The 18,304-nt window shown below is 40.8% G+C and overlaps 1 protein-coding gene across 2 annotated transcripts in view; it reads right to left on the bottom strand.

The window, feature by feature from the left end:
- The window catches only part of cntn1a (contactin 1a), an 84,159-nt gene extending 72,172 nt beyond the window's left edge, over positions 1–11,987 (bottom strand). The window contains exon 1 of one of the 2 annotated variants that reach the window (XM_074632335.1): positions 11,853–11,987. The gene's annotated coding sequence lies outside the window, so the exon portion shown is untranslated. Of the gene's footprint in view, positions 1–3,559; positions 3,781–11,852 lie in introns of those variants that run through there. The other variant, XM_074632336.1, reaches the window with a different exon arrangement.
- Positions 11,988–18,304: the final 6,317 nt, after the last annotated feature.

The raw sequence follows: 18,304 nt of genomic DNA on the forward strand, positions 1-18,304 counted from the left end.
ACATTATCCAATTTACTGTTTCTCTGTTGGTGTTTTCTTTGTATTAATTAAAAGATTCTGTTTATTTGTGCATGCAGAGGATAAACACTTTATCCGGACCAGGCCCTTCACCATCATATATACAAGCTCGTGTCTGGAACACAGTGTCCACGACAACACGCCCAGTCACCTGTGTTTACAGCCGAGCACATGGCCACAGTCAGACGGCCTGTTGGAAAGCAGTGTGTGTGCCGACTGACAATGAGCACAGCCTGGGCAAAGACCTGAGTCATCTGGTGCCTCTTGGCCAAGTCGCACCATGTGATCATGGCTCATACGGCAGAACAGGTGCCCACTTAAATAACAGAGAGGAACAGAAGGAGATGTGTTGAAAAACAGCACTTAGATCGTGATGCCAGACCATCATCAACCGACAGTGTAGATAATTCTCCGACTATGATTAGGCTAATGTGCCGTCTCCTCAAAGAATGACATTTTCAAACGCAAAATTTGGTACATCCTGACATCACTTGGCTTCGTCAGCGTTAAGGAGGTGCAGATGTGTAGGAGCTTTTCTGGCATTCAGATCACAAGATTATCACTTTACATAAGGAAATCATCTCCACTGTTATGAAGCTGTTTGCGCACAGTCCAACTGCTGTTGAAGACACAGCTCAGATAACAGCCCACGCAGCTACAGGCTTTACAGCATCTCCAATCAAGCTTGTGTTCCCTCCAGTGGCAGCGAGAACACTAAACTAGGTTAAGAGACTTTTAATATATTATGCTTCGAACAGTTGCTTTAGCTTGATTGCCCAAAGAGTACTCACAGGGCCAATTCACCTACATTGTGTTGGGTTTTATTCATGCCCGTGCTTAGGTAAAACTACAGCACTGAGCATTGGGTTAATAACTTTTTAAAAGATTTGATGTATTTATTTTCTGACTGTTGCTGCCTAACTTAGCAGTATTTACTCTGTTTTAAGAACTAAGAACTTTGAACCTGTAATACTGTATATTATTCAGCAGATCTCATATTTAACCTCTTCCACTTCTTGAGGGCACCGACGCCTTCGGCCAAGTTTACTTTTTTCAGGGGCTGTGTCAGGCTCAGTTTTAGAGTTATCATATGAAACTAGAAAAGCCTAAGGAATTCATTGGTAAAAACAATGCAGTTTTTTGCATGTAGCACAAATATGTTATTTTTGCCTATTCTAAAATGGTGTAAAAACATCATTCTTATAACACGCTTTACCCTCGCGCATTATTATGTCATTCACATTTCTTTTTGCGCAACCCAGCAGGTCCGTTACATATGAAGCTGGAGCCAGGATACTTTAACCGGGTTAAAGACCGGAAGCAGGGGGAAACAGCTAGCCTGGCTTTACCTAAAGGTAATCTGGCATCTCTGCTGGTTGCCTGGCAACCTCATGGTGACAACAAGACTCCAAGAAGTCACTGCACCCGCCCGGGAAATAGGCTAGTCCATAAAAAACATATTGTCAATTTTACACTTTGTTTTTTTGTACAAGATATAACATGTTAATTGTGAGCTTCCAGTCTTTATGCTAAACTAAGATAAGCTGACCTACTGGTCTGCCTGGCTCCAGCTACATATTTCACACACTTGTCTTGATATATTTACTGTATTGTTATTGTTGTTATTATATATATCTTGTCCTAATTGTTTTTTTATCACTAATATCTAGTCATATTATTATAATTATTATTATTATAAAACAATAAACAATTTAACAGACAGACATAAGAGTGTTATCAATCATCTCCTCTAACAACTCTCCACAAAATGTCGAACTATTTCATAATTAAAAAAGTGTATTAACAAGTTCTTACTTATTTCTATATTTTTATTCATGATCATTTTCTCAGTTTTGTGTTTTGTTTAAAAAACCTTTTGTGGAAAATGTGATTCATAAGTTATTTAGCTTGATGCCTAATATAGAGTTCAATTGAGGCATTCATTTTTTGCAACCTTTTCATTTCATTGTAATGGAGTCAAATTATAATCTGGTTGGTCACAGGTCAATGTGAATAACATGAAGTACTCCAGCAGTCTCTCTAAACACAGAGTCATTTCGAAACCCCCTTCTGTCATAAAGAAGAGCAGTGTTTGTCTTGTTGTCCTCTGGTTGCAGCCGGGGAATTAAGTAAAAGTACAGCCCCTCCTCTTACCAACCATTGTGCATATGTGTTTGTGAGTGAGTGTGTGTGTGTGTGTGTGTGTGTGTGTGTGTAGGGAGGGAGTGTGTGAATGTGTGCTCGCTTGGCTGTGACGCTGTGCCCTTCGCTCCGTCTGTCCTCCACACACTATGGCCCTGTGTGTGCAGCATGAGTGGAGCTGTGTGTTGCAGATAAGAGTCAGAGTACTGCAAAGGCGCATGTGTGTGTGTGTGCATGCGTGTGTGTGTGTGTGTAAAAAGAGCACAAAAAAGGATTCAGTGCTCTTTCTCCCAGTCAGATTCACCTCTGGATGCCCTTTCCTCCATTCCCTGTCATTACACCTTCCTCATGAATAATCCAAACGGTGACACCGGCCACTATACTACTGACACATTTCACCACGAGGCCCACACATACAGCATGGAGGCTGTCCACCTCCGTGCCCAACTGGACTCGGAGGAACAAATGCCATATTAATATGTATGCATGGCTTATTTTTCTCCATGGAATAATGTGAGAGATATTTTCAGTCTGGCAGGGAGTTGATGTTGTAATCGCTGGCACCTCCGTCAGTCTAGACGGCCAGTAATGAGAATAATACGGGTAGTATCTTCACTCACATCTTCATTATCTGCCTGTTTACTGCTCATATAAATTCCTCTACATTAAGGCTGAAGTGTACAATGGTAGAAGAGAAAGATCTGTAATTAGGAAGTTGGCTTCCCCTTCTCTCTCTCACCCTCAACCTCTCTCTCTTGGCATCAGGATGACTTGCTCAAGCAGTAGTCTGACTCATGATAATTAAAACACAGAGATGCATCGCATGTGTTATTTTTTCCTGGGGTAATATTAGCAGCTTCTTCTCGGGGGCAATTTGCTGTTGCTAAGTAAAAATTGTGACGATAATTTCAGCAGCATGAATTAGCAGATTGCTACAAAAGCTCCTGCAGCTACAAACCGAGCCAAGGAAAAGAATCTGCAGCATAATTAGTGCACAAATCTCATGCATAAGTCAGCCAGAATGCTGGTTTCAGATCTGAATAATGATATGCCGACTGAATGGAACAACTTCTGTTTTCGGGGACGTTTTCGGGTAGTTTGTCGGAAGCTATTAGTGCTGGTGTATTGTCCCGCTAGCACTTATAAAAAACATGACGCAGGTGGTTACATCACCTTGTGAGTGTGTGAGCCAGATGTGAAAGTGTTGCCCTGACGTGGCAGTTGGCAGGGCGAGGCTTTATACAAAGAGCACACTGCTTGGACTGAAGAGGTCTACATAAGCATTCTTTGACCTCTTTTATCCACGCTCATTAGCTATGCAACAAGAGGGGTTGATTTGAGACCCCTTTTGAGAGGATCCAGAGAGAACAGGTTTGTTAGTGTGAAACGGAAAACCAACCTGTTTGTCGTGCTCGCCCACAGCGAATGCTAATGTTGCCCACATCAATGGGCTCTTCATGTAGAGATGCAGCCTTGGGCCCAGGAGCTCGGAGGCTGACCAGCGAAACACAAAATGCGCCGGCATCACGGCGAGAGAGCCAGGAGAGGACAGCGGCGGCCCGCAGCCCAGAGCTTGCACCAGCCACAGCCTTTATTTCTGGTTACACTGATCTAAGGAATGAAGGGAGAGCTCCAAATGTTTTGTTCTCCTCTTTCTCTCATTATACCCACCAACCCCCGCTTTTTCCTCCTCTCTCTACCCCCTTTTCTCTCTCTGCCTTTTACACAGCCAAAGAGCTGAACTGAAAAACAACAGGCATTTTAAATAAGTGTTGAATCAATACAGACGGGCCGCAGCCGGGCTCTGGTCATAACAAGCAGCATTAATATACAATCAGCTTGCACAACACAACCTTATAACTTTCAATCGATCCGAGTGGAGATCTCTCGGCGTCCCGGAAATGACAGCATCCAAAGGATGATTTAAAAATACAGTGTATTTAATTTAAAAATATCACCAAATGGGAATATCATGGGATATATATGGATGATACTGTGCAGCAAAGAAAATCGACGGAAATTTGATTAGCGTAAAAAATGCCTATGGGTGGTCTCAGCAGCAGCACTGCAGGTAAACAAACAGGGAGGCTGAATAATGGGCACAGCGAATAGCACTCGCTGAGGCCCCTAGTGCTATGCTTCCCATCTCTGCCAAGGGTAATGGGATTTCTTGGGTTTAAATGCACTTCGCTCACTCTGTGGAGCCAGTAGGAAGCTAAACTATTGATCCACAAACAATTTAGCCGTCCAGCTGTCCAGAGAGAGGGAAAACAGGACGCCCCTAAATGTATAATGAGGCTTCCCAGGAGCTCGGCTCCCTCAGTATTCGCTCCACGTGCCAGGAGGCCTTCGCCTTTGGGCTCTCTCTGCGATTAGCCTTCTATACATGCACTTCTCACACATGCAGTCCGTCCCAGAGAAGGCTAGAGGTCAGCTAGCTGAGGAACTAGTGTGCTTCTCACCAAGGACGTTTCTGATTAGTTGAAGAATCCCCTTTGACCTCCTCAGTCTTTCATTATTTTCAACACACAACCGGCGGGGAGTTCATGACTCCAGTTTAGTATGCTATCACAGTAACAGGTCCGAGCTGTCAACTATATACAGCACGCATCATCACTATGAGGCAACATACGCTGGGAAAACAACATGAAAGGTGATGGTTTATGCTCAGGAGTGCTTGGGAGGAGCCTTGCGTGCTGAACTAGCATGTAGATGAAGTCGTGTTCTTGTCTTCCACCCGTGCTCCTGCAGCGCCATAGCAACGGGCCTTGCTCAAAGGCCCCAAGAGTAGCTAGGCCCCAATGAGGAAGACGCTTTTGCACCTAATTGGACAGTTCCCTGCACCATCGGGCTGGTTCTTTATCCCCGACACTATAAGATAACAATGCAAGCGGTTGAAACTACAGTAAGCTTTCACAATCCTACGATAAACACAGATTAAATAGGATTAAATCCAAAACAATGTGGCCCATTACTGAGAATATGAATGATGAAGGATGCAGAGGTAATCTAATCTTTAAAATGATGCTAAATACTAGCTTTCATGTGAAGATTATGGCATAAATTACTGTCAGAGGGGATATATAGTTGCATAGGTAAGGTTTTTCCAAAGGTGATTATTTCTGTTCCGACCTTTAATCATCCAAAACGTCTCTTCTACTCCAAATAAAAGCTAGCCCTTCATTTTGCAGCTTTCTCAAAGGTCTTCACAAACAATCTCTGTCATTCATTATGATCTGGTCTGATCTGGATAACATGTTTTGTAACGGCATGGAAGGAACAAAAAATCTCTCAACAGATGAGGAATTAACGCATTAACAACAACAACAACAACAACACTCTGGCTGAAATCCCAGGGTATAAATAAGACACGCGCCACTGATTTTCAAATTGCATTAAATTGAAAGTAATCTCATACTAACTGGACCAAAATAGCATATAGTGTTGTCTGACTGCACAGCTTCTCCACAGCCCTGTAAACAATGTACCTGACTGCGCCTACGAAGGTGCAAAAAACAGATGGCTCAAGACTCCGCTGTGAGCAACACTAGATTTCTGCTCAGTGAAATGTTAAACAAATACACGAGAGGTAATCTGACACTCTGAGGAGTAGTTTAATTAAGACCCATTCACATTAAGATGCTTCAAATTGACTGCTTAATTAGGGAAAACTGTCCTCTGAACTTGTTAACCTTGCAGTACTGTCACTTTTACTTCTTATCATCATTAAATACAACCCTCTTTAGCACAAGTTGACAACAAGCAAAATGCAATTAGCTATTTGATGAGCAAATAACTCTTACAGTATTACTGTGGAAATTGAATGCATCCCAGTGAAGCTAGATAAGGCTGGCCCTGCTAATAAGCAAACAAACTGTTTTTTCTGTGCTGACATTGTAATGAAGGAAGTCAAATATTATCTGATCAAATTTAAAAGACTGTTAACAGAAATAAGCAGGCGAAGGGCACGCATTTGTAATCTCCTTCTAATTAAGTGCATGAATCCCAAAAGATTTACTTTGATTGTAAAGTCTAAAAATAGAGAAAAAAAGCGAGCGACGGATCAGAGAAAAGAAATTAAACCTTGTCAAATGTAACCTAGTTATTTGCAGATTTTAATTGTTCTTGAATGTAGCCAAGATAATGTCTTAAATGAAACACTCAACATCATCAGACACACAGATGACCTGTAAACCAATAAATGAATCAATCAGTAAATCAATAATTTACCCAGTTCATCAGTGACCTCTTTAATAAATCAATCTTTATATGTTTTCCTCAATAGTATCTAAATTGTGATTTTGAGGAGTTGAACTCTCCAGTTGTCCCAACAGACCACTGACTAATCTCTGAACATGAAACTTGTACCAACTTCAAGATAACACTCTGATGACATTGATGAATGTCATTCTATTTCCCCCACAGGAGTGACAGGAGGAGATACCAGGCAATTTCCGAACACTACCGGCTTGTCCGGTCCACATTATCTTAATGGAAATGGAGTAATCTGATTCTGAATGAGACATCACTTTGGCAGATAGATTAAACCGTAGGGGCCACAAGAGTCAGCACAGAACTTTATCAACAAACAAAATCACACTGATAAAGAAAAAGGGAAACAGATTAAATGTTCTACGATAAAAGACACTCTAAGTTATATCTTTAAGCCGTTTCTTCAAAACCTTTTCTTACCGTGTCAGTAAATAAATAACATCTTTCTCCAGGAGCTTTAATGCTATAAATAGACAAAAAGCCAGCAGGTGAAATCAAATATATCTATTTTTATCTTCAGCATTGTGCTGCATTTGTGTAAATCAAGTAAAAAGTTCATTCAAGCAGGCCGTAGATACAAATCATGGACTGCAGGAGAGCTAGATGAGCCACATATATGTATTTGTGCACGGACACACACGCACTAAAACAACATTAATCCAGTGTGGCTGAATAATTATTCACTTGGGGTGAGCCTTTAAAAGTAACTAGCCTCCAGAATTGCCGGGAGCAACTATTCAAGATCATTAGATTCATGTAGGCAACAGTCGTCCCCAGAAATAGAACATCAGCCCATGCAGGCAACAAAACCTTATTCAGTCAAACAAAGTGACTGATTTGAGAGAAACATCCTTTACATACAAAACGTGCTTCAAAGATCCAGCTGGCTTCTAATGTTGGCAGCTGCATTCAGGCTGCAACAAACGATTATCTTTATTACCAACTACTCTGCCCGTTATTTTCTGTAATCGTTTGGTAAATGGACTTGCATTTATATAGTGCCCCTTCCGACCACTCAAAGAGCTTTACACTACATGTCAACATTCACCCATTCACACACACATTCATACACTGATGGCAGAGGCTGCCATGCTTGGTGCCAACCTGCCCTTCAGGATCTAATCTAAATATTCAGTCATTCACTCACAAACCGATGGCACAGCCCTCAGGAGCAATTTGGGGCTCAGTATCTTGCCCAAGAACACTTCGACATGCAGAGCTGGAGGATCCGGGGATCGAACCGACTATCTTCCGATTAGTGGACGACCCGCTCTACCTCTTGAGCCACAGCCGGTCAATAAGATGCTGATAAATGCCCATCACAGTTCAGTTTACTATTACGTCAGACAACAAAAGCAGCAATTTCTTACATCTGAAAAGCTAGAACCAGCAAGTGTTTGGCTCTTTTGCTTAAAAAAAAATAAATATATATATCAAAAACAACCCAATTACTTTTCTGTCAATCAATTAATTGATAAGTCACTTCAGCTCCGACCTCCACAGCTCTCTTTTCTACCTATTGGCTATACAATAGGGGTGGGGGACAAAATCAATACCGCATAGTATTGCGATATTTTGCGTGGTAATATTGTATTAATACACAGACGTCAAGTATCTTTTATCATATAAACTATTAACCTCTTAACAATCCGACAGCCTTTCAGAGGTTGTAGCATCTTAAAGCTAAAGTGAAGATACTGGTCTCATATGAAACTAGAAAAAAACGAAAGAATCGATAGGTACCAACCATGTTAGCTTGCCGGGAAGAAAGCTAAATTTTGGCGAGGAAAAACTGGCATGGCAATTTTCAAAGGGGTCCCTTGACCTTTGACCTCAAAATATGTGAATGAAAACTCTGAGAACAGAGTGAAAACTGTATCTTAGATAAAACAGATTATGACAAAACTGCATAATTTTCAGTTGAAAGAGGATAAGTAATATCACAAAATGTTTAAAATCACAATAAGATCGTATCGTAACTTAAGTATTGTGATAATATCGTATTGTGTGACCTCTGGTGATTCCCACCCTGACTATACAAAGCCAATGTGTATTACAAGTGATCCTGTAGTACCATTTTAGAAGATGATAATAACAAAACTATAAAATATCTGAAAGCTTAACAAAATGACTAACTACACTTACAGTTTAGTAGTTTAACATTGCACAAATGAAACGGATCGTCAACAAGTGGGATACAAATGTGCACTGTGCCTAGGAGTTTTTCCAACTTAGCTCAGTCTCTATAGAGAAGATCTATAGGGCCACGTGCATGCAGAGAGCAGGGAGCGGTCCGCAGTGGGAGAATCAATGGAAGGTCTAGTGCAAACTGTATTCAGACAGCCAGAAATGGCAGATGGAGGACTGAGGGCCTTTCTCATCCTCAGGCATGAACAGAGGCGAGGTCTGTCTCCAGGCAAACACAGAAGACGTCATGTCTCTGCCTAGCTGCCGTACCATTAGTGGATCTCGCTATTGATCGCCGGCACGTAAATTGCTGAGCAATCTAAAGCAAGCATCAAGACGAGAGCATCCCATGTTTTGTCAGCAGGACAGAGCACTTGTACACGCAGTGAAGACAGTTGCAGCAATGAGGGCTTGTGTTTGTGTGCGTGTGTGTTTCTGCACACAAATGTTCATGTGCATCTATGCTCGTGTTGCTATATCCTCTCTCCTCGTGCATTCAATTTAATTATGAAAGAAGTCTACAGGACGTATTCTCTCCAGCGTGACCGACACTGCGTCAGTGTGACAGAACGAACAGCGCCTAACAAACTCGCCCTGTTGCTGGCAAATGCCAACGCTGCCAATCAGTTTAGAGTCTTCTCAAAATCGCACGCAAGATCTGTCTTCCTCTCTTTAACTAATGCTTTGAATCTTTGCCCGAGAAATTTGCCGCCCAAGGCTCAGAAGGACATCTAGAAACAAATCTAATCTTCTAAAACGACTCTAAAATTACGTAATCTTTAATGGCAAACATCCAAGATTTGGCTTTACGCAAACAAAATAATGCTGTTTTGTAAAAAGGCACTAATTGAACTGGAAAATAGTTGTTTATATTTGTGAATATAAAAAGAACTGTTCATGCATTTGACAGATTTGCAGTAAACATTCATACAGCAGATGAGTAAAAGCAATCCATCTCACGTTCGTGTTCACAAGTTCCACGCCGACTGAGGTGAGGTGGAGATGGAGATGGAGATGGAGAGGTTGGAGACAGCTCTATTTTCTGCCTCGGGTGAGGTTAGCCTGTGTGCCTCAATACATGACAGATGTGTGTGACTGAAGCTTCCAACCAAAGGAGAAGTTAGTGTACGGCTATGTTGAGTCATTTGACTGTGACACTAATGGAGGCTGAGTCTGTAGCCTTGAAATGCTCCACAGAACATCCACATCCTGCAGGGTATACCACCATGTTATGTAAAACTTACTTGTCATGCAGACTCCTCAAGCCACAGCAACCTTACAGCCAATATGCTGGCAGGGAGGGAGCAGCTCATTACATCATTTGCGAACGCTATATCAGACATATTTCGTTGTGGGGCAAGTGGGATAAAAAATGTAAGATGATGCCTGGCACACAGTAGGTTAGCCTACTTCTGAGCAGAGTAAATTCATTCACCTAGCATGAAGGAGAGGGACTGTCCTCGGGGGTGTACACAGGACAGCACAGGATGCATTAGCGGCAGTCAAGCTTACACGAATCATAAAGTGCTCCACCTGACAGGCGGCCACGGAGTCCCTCTGACATTTTGTGCCACATTTGTGGCTCTGATTCAATCAGGACAAACACACAGTGAGGAATTTCACACATGGCACATCAAATTAAGATTTCGCTCAAAAACATTGAAGTGTACAGCGCCCAGGAGCAGAAAGAGATTTACATTTAGCAATTGATCATCTTTAAAATATACACATTTATATACTGGATGAGCAAAACAATCTAACAAGTAACAGGTGGGCACACAAGCCGCACAGTAAGATCAAATTGTCTTGTTCATAAACCTACATTAATATGTTAATCTGAGACAATTAATCCAAGAAACTAGGTACCGATTCAACCAGATCTGCCCATCACAAAAGCAAAACAACTCTATAGCTGTGAATAAGCAAACAAAGAGGTTCATGAGATGTCATCATAATCTAGTTTTGTGATATTGATTGCATCATTAATGCACACCGCTTTTGCAAAGCTCATTAGACCTCAATGGAAAGTGGCTGCGGCTTAAATCATACTCTGCTGTCTGCTGCAGTAAACCAAGCCATTATTCGACAGCATTACAAAAACAAGAAGATAAAATCAACCCATTATGTGGTCATATAAGCAAACATCTTGAGTTACAGACAGACCTCACCATGTCGCTTACTCACTGTGCTGCACCTATATTAACTGAGATCACAGGTTCAAACATGATTTTGAATCAATGACCTCCCACATTTGCAGAATACCAATTTAAATCTCACATCTGGGATTTTTGTAATTCACTGCACAGTTGATTTGTGTGAGGTTATACCATCATCCTTTATGTCATCAATGAGTGAACTATACACACACAAAAAATAACTTCATTTTGATGATAAGACCTGCTTAAAGAGATGTCTCCAGGACTTCTCTGAAAGTCACCTGGATCTTACTTTAGCAACATGTAGCATGGACAGTTTTCTCTCCCACTGAAGCCTCTATAGTCTGGTGAGGAGTGAGGAGGACGCGCCCATGACACCTTCCTCCAGCACCTGACATCCTGACAGAATAGCCATTAAGCAGCACTACTATGGCTCAATCTGCAAGTAAAAGATGACAGCGCACGACCCATATGCCTACATGCATCTTATGCACTAACACCAGGACATGCCATTTAGTTGCACCCCAGATGAAAAGTGTTTACAGTCGTCGGCTGCTTTCCTAATCGTTCTGGCTGGAAGGCAGGTTTGAATCATCGGTATGTGCGGCGTTTATTATAGGCGATGGCCTCTGGCGTGGTCTGCAGAATGCAATACTCAATACTTATTGCTTTAAATGTTGCTATATGCTTGAAATACATCCTTACATCTGCGTCTGTGCATCGACTATTTTTTGGGGAGGGAAGTGCATGGCAGGATGTGCAGCAGCAGATCATGTAACAGCATCATCCCCATGCACCACGACACGATATGTCACATATTGCACGTTATATCTCTCTGCATGCATCTGTCAATACGAGAGGAAAAAACGCAAAATCTTTGCACCCATATCGTCCAATTCTGCATTGCGCAGAAGGATCTGCATTATAAACTCCATCCCATTGCATCCCACTCAGTGTGTGTTGTAAACAACGCTGATTTCCCAGCTGTCAAAAACGCAGCGCCCCGGCTTCTCTGATGATAATAATAATGTCAAACAAGCACTATACTACATCTGCACCGGTGCTCGTTGTCCTTACCTTCCGTAGCAGGTTCGCGGCCGTCCGTGTGTCCTTCACGAGTCTCTCTCACCTGCTCAGCACCGCTCCAGAGCGGGGAGATGAAGTGACAGAGCAGCGGTCCTCCTGTCTGTCCCCGTGGATTGGATGAAGGGTTATGACTGTAGACTTAGGGGGGCGCTAGACCTGCTGGTTTCCACCATACAGGACCAGAGAAGGATGGATGGATGGATGGATGGAGCAGTGGCTCCCACAGGGGTGGTGTCCGGGTTCCTCCTGGAGCTCCTTCAAGGGTTCCCCCCCAGCACAGGGGTTACAGAAACCTTTACTATCAAAAGAGACATTTTAGGCAAAATAAAATTAAAATAAATCTGTCTGGGGCTGCAAGACATTCGAGCATTGTGATGAAGGTAACAGTTTTTTAGGGGAAAAAAATTTAAATCGGAGATTTACAGAATAAAGTTATAATATTACGAGAAAAAAATTCGTAATATTACGAGAATAAAGTCAGAAATTTAAATGAAAAAAGTCGTAATATTACGAGAACAAAGTCATAATATTATGAGAAAAAAATTCGTAATATTACGAGAATAAAGTCAGAAATTTAAATGAAAAAAGTCGTAATATTACGAGAATAAAGTCATAACTTTACAAGAAAAAAAAGTCGTAATATTACGAGAATAAAGTCATAATATTACGTGAAAAAAAGTCATAATATATCAAGAATAAAGTCGTAACTTTTCGAGAAAAAAAGTCGTAATATTACGAGAATAAAGTCATAATTTTACGAGAAGAAAAAGAAAATAACACTTAAAATTACTACTTTGTAATATTATGACTTTATTCTCGTAATATTACAACTTAGTTTTCTCGTAAACTTCCGACTTTATTCTCGTAATATTACGAATTTAGTCTCTAAATCTCAGATTTATTTTTTTCCTCAATGTGGTCCTAATACTTCGTAGTACCGTCGTACCATAGACCTACAACAATGATAAATAAAAATGAAAATGTAAACAAAAAAATTCATTTCCACAAATTTTTCAAAAAAATCCAGAGAGGGGCTAAAGAGTTGCATGTGGCTCCGGAGCTGCAGGTTGCTGACCCCTGCCCTAGCACATGAGGATGACCTGAGGAACATTGATAGAATAAGCCTTTAAATATCAGTCTACACACATTACAGTAAATGAAATCACCCAACTTTGCCTCAGTATATACATGTACATGTTATCAAGAGCTCGTTATCCTTAGAGCATTTTAAAAGGAAATTTATCGTCACATTTAATCCATGATGTCTAATTATCTTTTGATATGTTTAGATACATTTTATTTTTTTTCTGTACTGTTTTTTGTATGTATTTCATTGTTTTTATTGGATTGTTTTCCACTGTTTGGTTAGGTTTTTCTGCACATTTTGTGTACTTCTTGTTGTTGTTTGACTTTTGTTGTATTTTTAAAATTAGTTTAGATCTTTCTTTCTTTTTTGTTATTGTTTTTTTTCCTGGGGTTGGGGGGAGGTCCTTTGTATAAGCCTGTGGCTTCTTGACCTCTCCTGACACATTTCTTGTTGTTGTTTTTTTTTCATTGACTGGATTTTGTGCAGTTTTATATTTGTGCAAATAAATAAATAAAAAAAAAATAAAAAAAGTATGTGATCTTAACTGGCTAATGATTTACAGTAAAATGTATGGGTTGTCTTTAGTTACAGATTAAAATTTGTATTTTTATTTTATACATATTATTTTAACTTAAGGCATTCTCTTATAGTGGAAAGTTTAAACCTGCAGTAGGCAGAATATTTTTGGCATTATTGGGCAAAAAATAACCTTTCAGCATATTGTAATTCAAGTGTTCTGAGAGAAAACTAAACTTCTGCACCTCCTCATGGCTCTGTTTTCAGGCTTTAAACTCCGATCAAACGGTCAAACTAGGCAGCGCTGATCAAATATGAATCAATATTCTGTTACTGTAATGCCTATTTCTCGCCTCAAATGTTTTCAGAAACATCTTGTAGTGTACTGTTTACCTGTAAAATGAGGAAGTTTGTTCCGGCTGGTGGGCGGTGCTTGGTATTTCCTCGACTGATCTCAACATGACTGCCGGGTCACAAACTTTCTCATTTTACAGCTTAACAGTACACTACGAGATGTTTATAAGCATTACAATAACAGAATATTGAATCATATTTGATCAGCGCTGCCTAGTTTGACAGTTTGATCGTAGTTCGTGAGTGATTGACAGCTGCTCAGAGACCCTTTCTGTGAAATCTTGCAGATGCCATGAAGAGCAGCGGAGGACACCGGAGGACACAGAGGCACATGATTTTTCAGATTACCTGTCTCATGCACTACTGTCAGGATATAGTTACCGTTTTATAAAAACAACTTTTTTTAATCATATTTGCTCCAATTCTACCTATTGCAGCTTTAAAGAAGCGGATTCTATAAAACCTTTATATCTCTCAGTCTACACACATTACAGTAAATTAAATGACCCAAGTTGCTCTTGAGAAATTTGCATATAAAGTTAGTAAGAAAGGAGTTTATTGACATCTGCCAGTGTTTCTCGTAAGTTACCAAGCGTTCCATCTGTGACCCATGTTCTGTTCTTGTACAAATCTGGTTGCAATAACAACTGAGTTCAACGTCCCGTGTGGCAACTTTTAATGGCTGTTATTTACTTCAGTTTAAAGTAAAAGTGATTAACTTATTGTGAGGAATGTGTGCTGTACTTTGTTTTATGCTTGTGACCATATTCTTGATTTCATTTATTTATTTATTTATATATTTGTTTTATGTATTACTTTTAACTTCATGATTAGTTACTTTCAAGTAAGATTTTTTTTTAAATTTTTTTTTTAATTTTATACACTGCCATATGTTTAATTTGGGGGACGGTTCTGTGTTGTATGTACAATGTGTTAAATGTATAAAATCAATAAATATATATATTTTTTAAAAATGACCCAACTTTGCCTCAGTATGTGATCTCTGGCTCATAACTTACAGTTGTGGATTGTCTTTAGTTACAGATTAAAATTACTTATTTTATACTTATTCATTTTTAATAAGGGCGATCTCTTATAGTGGAAAGTTTAAGTGCTTATCGTGCAATATAATATTTGTTTGACCAGCATTGATTCCCAATATCCCCTATGTCAAAATCATAATAAAGGTTGATTAGCCTACATTAACTGTTATGTCAATGCACTCTTTCTTTTGTGGGTCTTCTCGTGAAACAGCCTAGAATGCATGTGTATTCATGTTGTCATAGATGTGGAAAAAAAACAGTGAAATCTCCCTTTTTTCATTTTCACAAATAGAATAAAGCTTTCAAAAAATCTGAAAGTGAGTTCAAACAGTGTCAAGGCTTTGCCAAAAGTGTCTACTTTAACCACAGGGGTGAAAAAGGAGGATCAGTTGCTCAACAATGTAAATTACGTTTCCGCTCAATCCACAGGGAAATACACACAGCCCGTATTCAGAAACTCTGCATTTGAAACAAGCTGTCAGGATTTCTGTCCATTTGTGATGTCACAAATATACCATATTTAGACCCTTTAAGCAGTTTTAAACATGAACATTCTAAATGTGTCCCAGTTTATTCCTGGTTGCAGTGTATGTGAATATCATCAGCTGACAGGAAGTACACATGGACCCAAGCTGTTGCAATTCCGTCGCAATTCCATCGAAATGCGCTAAAACGGAGCGTTTCAGACAGAGGGTAAATACAGGCATATTCAGGCCGACAGTATGAGGAAAATAAAGTTTTTTTTTAACATTACAGCATGTAAACATGTTCTAGTAGAAACACAAAATACAAGTATGAACCTGAAAATGAGCACGATATGGGACCTTTAACTTTCCCCTTAACTGCCAAAATGGAAGCTACGAATCGGAGGCTAACTTCAGCGTTGTTAGCTAGCTGTTTTTCCTAATGAGGTATTTATGCGACCCTTAAACCTCGGTTGTCACCCAACGTTGTTTTAAGCGTCAGACTGGTTACTAAATGAACTAAAAGCTGACTCGATATTTTTGCCACCCTTGGGCTAACGTTAGAACAAAAACAATAAAACAATCTAACGTTAACATCACATCTTCAGATTATGTTAGCAAACAATTAACCGCCTTGAAATAGCAGCAAGTAGCATTCATTTGAAGTCGTCTTTCAGGCCATTTGATGAATTTAAGGCCAATATCCACCTTCCTTTCAGCTCATTTAGTCTGAGAAAATATCTTCTGACAGAGTCTTTACTGTGTTCACTTTCCGTTTGCTATCTCTAACTTCGTCTGCATTGTGGTGTTGGGCAGGGAGTATACAGGGAGTTTATCAGAGCTTTGTTGTTGGGAACGGCTCCTAATGGCAGTCGATGATAAGAGCTGCTGGAACTACATTAAATGTGCAGTCATAAAGTGAAAGTTAATAGAGGCTACAAAAGCTCCTTAGAGATGCAGGGTTGGGTTTCTCCAACGTTTGTTTTGTTCAGTATTAAAAATATGAATGCAAGTATCTTATATGGTGGCATATCTTCACTAAAGATAGTTTTTTTTTTTTTTTCCATCATGTTATTCGTTCCCTGGAATGAATAACTGATGCACCATCTGTTATGTCATAAAACTGTAATGGTTTCATCTAATTTATCTGCTTCTGACTACATTTATTTATTCCATTTGCCAGGTTTTTCTAACCCTTCCAGTCACTTCCCGTTATTCCTCACCTGTCCACTAGTTGTCCTGCCCCAACCCATCACCTGACCAATCTCCTGCCTAAACACCTGGCTGCTTCCCAATAGTTTTCAGCCCCAGTATTATATTATCCCCACCAAGCATTCACCTTTATTTTTCCAGATTGTCTTCTGTATGTTGCTTCAATTTTTCCTGTTTTTGTTGTGTGTGACCTCGTGACTGTTTTTATACCAGTCATCCATCCTCCTCACTCCCTTTACTTTGGTCTGACTGAGGCACAGGTTGATCGGCAAAGCAGTTAATCATTACTTATGTAAAAATACAAACAAATTAGTTGGATACTGTAAAAGAAAAAGAATAAAACAGCTTTATAATGTATTTTTAAACAGCAAATTTACTGTAAAATACTGTGAAAGTAATAAAACAAACCAGTTCATACTGTATTTTTCATCAACAGTACACAGCTGTTAATTTTACCGTAACATAATGGCAACCCTGCTGCCAGTTCTTTACTGGGGTTTTTTTTTTACAGGTAAATTCCTAGTAGTGCACTTAAGTCATCATTCCTGTCTCTGATTCTTGCAAAAGATAGCCTACATATAAGGGACGTCAAAGATAACACAATGTTTTGTTTAACCTGGCCTGTGTGCAGAAAGATAGGAACCACTTTCAAAGAAAAAGAGCCCTCATAAAAATTGTTGACAGCAAGGTTTATGAATTATCCAGAGTAATAATTTTTCTAAAAAAACGTTATCAAACGTATTTTTTCATTGCTTTGAGCACCATCCATCCATCCATCTTCAACCGCTTATCCGGGATCGGGTCGCGGGGGCAACAGCTCCAGCAGGGGACCCCAAACTTCCCTTTCCCGGGCCACATTAACCAGCTCTGACTGGGGGATCCCGAGGCGTTCCCAGGCCAGAGTAGAGATATAATCTCTCCACCTAGTCCTGGGTCTTCCCCGTGGTCTCCTCCCAGCTGGTCGTGCCTGGAACACCTCCCAAGGGAGGCGCCCAGGAGGCATCCGTGCTAGATGCCCGAACCACCTCAACTGGCTCCTTTCGACGCAAAGGAGCAAGGACTCTACTCCGAGTCCCTCACGGATGACTGAGCTTCTTACCCTATCTCTAAGGGAGACGCCAGCCACCCTCCTGAGGAAACCCATTTCGGCCGCTTGCACCCGCGACCTCGTTCTTTCGGTCATGACCCAACCCTCATGACCATAGGTGAGAGTAGGAACGAAGATTGAACGGTAGATCGAGAGCTTTGCCTTCCGGCTCAGCTCTCTTTTCGTCACAACGGTGCGGTAAAGCGAATGCAATACCGCCCCTGCTGCTCCGATTCTCCGACCAATCTCACGTTCCATCGTCCCCTCACTCGCGAACAAGACCCCGAGATACTTAAACTCCTTCACTTGGGGTAAGGACTCATTCCCTACCCGGAGTAGGCAAACCATCGGTTTCCTGCTGAGAACCATGGCCTCAGATTTAGAGGTGCTGATTCTCATTCCGACTGCGTCACACTCGGCTGCGAACCGATCCAGTGAGTGCTGGAGGTCGCAGACCGATGATGCCAACAGGACCACATCATCTGCAAAAAGCAGCGATGAGATCCTCAGCACACCGATCTGCAAACCCTCCTCCACCCGACTACGCCTCGATATCCTGTCCATGAATATCACGAACAGGATTGGTGACAAAGCGCAGCCCTGGCGGAGGCCAACCCCCACCGGAAACGAGTCCGACTTATTGCCGAGGATCCGAACACAGCTCTCGCTTTGGGCGTACA

Source organism: Sebastes fasciatus, chromosome 4, assembly GCF_043250625.1.
Source record: "Sebastes fasciatus isolate fSebFas1 chromosome 4, fSebFas1.pri, whole genome shotgun sequence".
Classification (NCBI taxonomy): Eukaryota; Metazoa; Chordata; class Actinopteri; order Perciformes; family Sebastidae; genus Sebastes; species Sebastes fasciatus.